At 49.1% G+C, this 6,147-nt stretch overlaps 1 pseudogene; it reads left to right on the top strand.

The window, feature by feature from the left end:
- The first annotated feature begins 2,565 nt into the window (after positions 1-2,565).
- Positions 2,566-4,691, top strand: LOC114685132 (annotated as a pseudogene).
- The last annotated feature ends 1,456 nt before the right edge of the window (positions 4,692-6,147 follow it).

Below are 6,147 nucleotides of genomic sequence, written 5' to 3'. Positions count from 1 at the left end.
CTGGGTAAACAATGAAGTTTAAAATAATGTTTGTTGTCTGGGTGAATTGGGGTCAATTGAAGTTACTGGCTTGATCCCTTGTAAGACTCCATGAATGATTTCTGTAAAGTATCCCACTCCTTCCCCATGTGATTCTTTATGGTCAATAAAAGTCAATAAAAGAGAGCACAACAAAAGGGACAGACACTCACATTCACACACAGGGACAGCCACAGGACAGACAGCCACAGACAGACATAGGAACAGGCACAGTCTCAGATAAAAAAAAAAAAAAAAAAAAAAAAAAAAAAAAAAAACAGAGACAGAGACAGACAGACTTCTTCAGACAAGCACAGACTCAGAGTCATGCACCAGACAGATAGGGGGAGACAGGGAGCATGAAGTAGAAAACCCAAACCTGGACTCGCTCTTGGTTGAAGGACTCCAAGTAGAAGTGCTTTTATTTCTTTCCTTAATGCAGCCCTGATGCAGTATTGTGACTCTGAGTTCATGGCTGATGTGTTGATTCCACACAATAGGCTCTATTGTTTTGTTAAAACTACATGGCCTCAAGCTGTCTTCTAAATATTCAGGCTTGTACCTGTCCATTAGGACAACTACCATTCCTCATCAGAGACATTTATTTATGCAATGGGCTGTGGTGAATGCGCAGACTCACACCTGGCCAAACTTTAGAGAATGCATAACTATGAATTGCTCAGACCTCAAAAGGATGTCTGAATCACACCCTCCAAGGCTCAGGGACTACTTTGGAAGAGGTTGTAGATGATTTCTGTGAAAAGGTGTCCAGGACATACACAGCAAGGAGCTCATAAGCCCCACCCCTCAGTGAGGGATTTTGTGCAGTTAATGTGTGCTGGGGGACGGGATGTCGTAAAATTTCTTGCATAATATTAGAGGGACCAGCCTTAATATTATATATCCCAGGGGCTCAGGAGAGAGAACTACAAATGGTGAGGACTATTTTTGGGAAATAGAATCTCAGCACACAGAGCTCTTAGTCCATTCATTTATTCTTCCAAATCTTCTTTGTCCTCCCGTGCCCTGGGAGTCCCAGTAAATATACACTTACAAGCAGTCATCCCTTGGTAGTGCAAAGCCAGGCTTCCAGGGTCAAATGGAGGGGTGATAAGAATCACATAGAAGGGCAGTAATTGTTAATTATCATTTGCAACCCAAAAGGGAAGTGACTAATGGGGAAATGAGTTAACCAAAGGCTAAATTCAGGTAACATCTAAGAAGTGAGATTTTATGTGCTCAATTATAATCTTAAATGTGATTGGTAGAAAATGTTAAGAATCTATAAGTTGCTAGGTCAATGGGAGAAAATGAAACTGTCTCTTTCCCCCCCTGTGGCTCCTATCTGTCCAAGCTATCTGCCATTTTTTCTGCAGGGTCGGGGAAAGTGTGCTTGGTTGCAAGGCAACCCGTGTACAGCTAGATGCCTCTGGTGATAGTTAAAGGGAGATCTGGAACTAGAGGTAAGGTTTGGGAAAGGAGAAAGTTAAGCTTAATTTGCATATCCGCCAGGCCTTCTCAAAGGGGTAGTCTGGATGCTTAAGTCTGTTTCTTAGAGAGTACAGAGGTATTTCTAAGTAGGTACTCCATCTGGGGATGGACCTGGCCAGATGCTGTGAATAACAATAATTACAAGGAGGCTTGAACTGGGGTTCTGGCTGTGCATAGCTGTCAGTACACGAGGTTATCTAAATATTCTTTTAGTAGAGGGGAAATGGTGCCCAATAAATGATGGAAAAGCTACAATAGCACACAAGAAACGGCTGATAATCAAAAGCCAAATATCACCAAGGCTCCTTGGGCCTCAGCTTGATCTCTGGAAGGCCCTTGGCTGCTTCCAGGTGTTAGCTTTGTCATTATCAGCTGCAATCCTACTTTGTATATTTTTGCAGCTTGTAGCAAAAATTCAAGGAAAAGGAAACGCAGGTAAGCAACCACACTTGAACTCTATGGATGTTAAGGACAATATGGCCCTTTGGGGGTGTTTTCACTTGTGTTTGAGCAGTTTGACTATGTGAACCTCAACAAGGCTGGTTTGTGACTTGGAAAATCCACTGAAACGCATTGATGACTGTTATGTGCAAAGAAGACTCCAGTTCCCAAAACTCCAAGGGCAGGCCCGGATATCCGGAAGTGGGCTCAGCTGGACTCCAGGAGGATATCTGGGAGGTGGGTCGCCTCAACATTCCAGCGCCAACGGCTCTGCGCAGGCGTTAAACGAGATGGCGGCTGCATGTCGGTCTAGGAAAGGGGAGGCGGCTCACCTTTCCTAGAGAGAGGCGCCGAGGGTGGTGCCAGCTCCAGTCTTTCCTCCGGGACAGCATCTTTCTGTCTGGAGTTCGATTCCCCCCTCGCCGCTACGGCCTCCTGCCTGTCGCGGCGGCCTGGCGGCGAGAGGGGCTTGGCGGCGAGGGGGACACGCCGCCCGGGGTGTTTTTCCCCACACCGGTCTCCCTAAGAGTCCCTGCCCCGACTTCGGTGCCTGCGGCCTGCGGGTGTCCCGGTACCCAGCGTCCCGGTGGAGTCCGGGTGGAGGCCGCGCCCTGGGCCTCCGCGCTGCCGCCTTGGGCGCCTGAGCTCAGGCCGAATGGCGACCATGACCTAACGGCCCACACGCCGCAATGGCGGACCGTCGCCTCTGTCGGAAGCAGCGTCCCCGGGGACCCGAATTTGGGGGACGTGAGGGTTGGGGCGCATCTGCATCGTTGCTATTTTTCATTCTTACTTTTATTTTTTTTTCCCTCCTTAAATATCTAGAAGAAAGGGGAGGGGAAATCAAAAGTGAAGAATTGGTGCCCACGACGGGGACGTGGACCCGGTTAAGGGGACCGGGAGGTTTGGGAAGGTTGGGTTTTTTTCACCCTTTTTCTTTCTTGAACATTTGGAAGAAGGGGGGTGGGGTGGGACTCGAACTCGAAAAGAATTGGCTTCCCCGAAGGGGACGAGGACAAAGACTGGGCCAGATGGACGTGGCGGCCCCCAGCCGCTGGGACTGTTCCCCGAGGGCGAGCTGATGTCGGTGGGCATGGACACCTTCATTCCACCGCATCGACTCGCCAAGCTCATCGGCAAGATGGGGGACCTGCTCGGGGAGGGCTCGTGCGGCAAGGTAAAGGAGGTGCTGGACTCTGAGACCTTGTGCAGCAGGGCAGTCAAGATCCTAGAGAAGAAAAAGCTGCTCGGGACCCCCAATGGCAAGGCCAACGTCAAGAAGGAGATCCAGCTGCTGTAGCAGCTGCGGCACCAGAATGTGATTCGGCTGGTGGACGTGCTGTACAATGAGGAGAAGCAGAAGATATGGTGATGGAGAACTGCGTGTGTGGCATGCAGGAGATGCTGGACAGTGTGCCGGAGAAGCACTTCCCCTTGTGCCAGGCCCATGGGTACTTCCGCCAGCTGATTGACGGCCTGGAGTACCTACACAGCCAGGGCATTGTGCCCACGGACATCAAGCCGGGCAACCTGCTGCTCACCACCAACGGCACGCTCAAGATCTCCGACCTGGGTGTTGCCGAGGCCCTGCACCGATTCGCTGTGGACGACACGTGCCGTACAAGCCAGGGCTCCCCGGCCTTCCAGCCGCCCGAGATCGTCAACGGACTCGACATCTTCTCAGGTTTCAAAGTGGACATCTGGTCAGCTGGAGTCACACTGTACAACATCACCACGGGCCTGTACCCATTCGAGGGAGACAATATCTACAAGCTGTTTGAGAACATGGTGGGGGGGGGGGACTTCACCATCCTTTGTGACTGTGGACCACCACTTTCTGACCTGCTCAACATCGAGGGATGCTGGAGTATGAGCCAGCCAAGAGCTTCTCCATCCGACAGATCAGGCTGCACAGCTGGTTCCGAAAGAAACACCCACTGGCTGAGGCGCTAGTGCCCATCCCCACGAGCCAGACACTAAGGACCGTTGGCGCAGTATGACAGTGGTGCCCTACCTGGAGGACTTGCATGGCCATGCCAATGAGGATGAGGACTTGTTTGACATTGAGGATGGCATCATCCACACCCAGGACTTCACAGTGCCTGGACAGGTCCTAGAAGAGGAAGTAGGTCAGAATGGACAGAGCCGCAGCCTGCCCAAAGCTGTGTGTGTGTGAATGGCACAGAGCCCCAGCTCAGCAGCAAGGTGAAGTCAGAAGGCCAACCCGGCATCGCCAACCCTGCTCGCAAGGCGTGCTCCAGCAACAAGATCCGCCAGCTCTCGGCCTGCAAGCAGCAGTGATTGGAGCCTGCAGGTGGACACAGGGCCAGGATCGAAAATCCCCGCTTGGTGTTCAGTGGGTGTCTGCTGTGCTCCTGGCTCCGCTCCTTGGGGGCAGAGTTCCTCTGGTTCCATGGGACAAGGTCAGGTGACTGAGGCCGCAACCCTTAGAAGGGTCTGACCCCTCCTGGGTGGCGTGTACCTCCCTGCTGGGGCCGGATGCTGAGTGACCCCTTTTACTTGCAGTGTGTCGCCAGGTTCCCTGGGCAGGTGCCCCGGCAAGGCTGCGGTTTTCGGGCCCACCCATCTGGACAATTGGAGGTTGGAGCTGAGGGTGGACCCGCCGCCCCAGAAGCACTTTATGTCGAGACCATTGGCCTGCCTCGCCTGCATGCCGCCCCACGAGCATCGCTGTCTTTGGGTTGGTCCCTTTTAAAAAAACAATAAACAGGTGGATTTGAGCAGTGGCTGTCGGGGTGTTTGGAGCAGACGGGGTGCAGGGTGGCCTGCAGAGAAAACCCAGAGCAAGCGAATATGCAGAGACATTTATGATCACCCAGACAACACGACTACCCGACTACCCAAGGGGGGCGCAGGGCAGAGAGTGGGCGAGAACTCATGGTGAGGCTGCCCTATATTTTGGCAAAAAATAAAGCTTGGGAAGCTTGAAAGAAAAAAAAAAGGCAACATTCCTCAAAAACTTGTGAATCTCTACCCAAAGGTGTCATTTCCCTTTGAATGGCAGTAGAGAAAATGGCTGCCTGTGGTGCATATTACCATAATGAGGCCCATGCTAGCCTCCAGGCTCCTTCAGTGTCACAAGTACTTGTTATGCATTTCAAAGTCTATGCTTGTGTCCTAGGTCCTCTCCCCTCCTCCCCTACCCTAAACTTCCTCTAGTTCACAAGCATCCCTTCTCACACCTGATCTCAGTTTCTTTATAAATCTCTCTCTTTGTGTCTCTCTCTCCTCCTGTCTCCATGTTCCTCTCCCTCTCTCTGTCTCCTCCTCTGTCTCTTTCTCTGCCTTTCTGAGCTGTTTCTGTTTCTATCATTAGCCAGTTGGCTGACTATGTTCAGGCAATATCTCCTTCTGCTTTGGACTTTCCAGATCACTCTATCTGTTCAAACTCTGGTGTCTATAATAAAATCCTTCCACTTAAACATATCACTGAGAGGTCAGGTGATCACTTTGTACAATACCAAGAAACAGCTTAAAATATTTGCATAATGCATTTTAATGGGAAAATATTTCAAACATATACAGAATTCAATATATACTGTGTCTTTTTTTAAGTTAACATTGTCTATTTTTTTATAAAATCTTCCTGACAGATTGTCACTTGTTTGTGTTCTTCTTTCAGAGAATTAATGATCAGCTTCATCAGCAACTAAAAAGAAAAAAAGCACTATCAGTTGCATCATCAAGAACATCACTGGTGACATCATCAGGATCAGCAGTAGCAGTGGCATCATCAGTAGAATCTTATGGAGTGACATTAGTATCATTGTGTTTGAGAAGGTGTGAGAATGTGGAGCCTCATTTTGTTGGTTCTATTCTCAGATGTTGCTTCTTCTGGAATGTTTGTTTCCAGGAAGATGCTATACTTGTAAGTCACAGTGTATGCATACAGGAAAATAGAAACTAATATTTAACAGTTATATTTCTCTGCTTAGCCATTCAGAAAACATAAGGTTCACATTAGGAGTGAAAGTAATTCCCTCATTCCAGAATAGGAGATAACTGTGGACCTACCATCTTTACTTGGGCACTCTTGTTGGACTAAACTGTTATTTTTATGTGATGTATTTTCAATATCATTGGAAAAAAAATGAATCAATTTTTTTCTGGTGCTAGGAAATGCCTAAAAGTTCTATATAAAGCCTGAAATTTATTAATCATACATATTAGTGCCAA

This window comes from Peromyscus leucopus, chromosome 22 (assembly GCF_004664715.2).
Source record: "Peromyscus leucopus breed LL Stock chromosome 22, UCI_PerLeu_2.1, whole genome shotgun sequence".
NCBI classification, from domain to species: Eukaryota; Metazoa; Chordata; class Mammalia; order Rodentia; family Cricetidae; genus Peromyscus; species Peromyscus leucopus.
The sequence above is the reverse complement of the archived record's forward strand: the minus strand, read 5'-3'. Positions and strand labels throughout refer to the sequence as shown.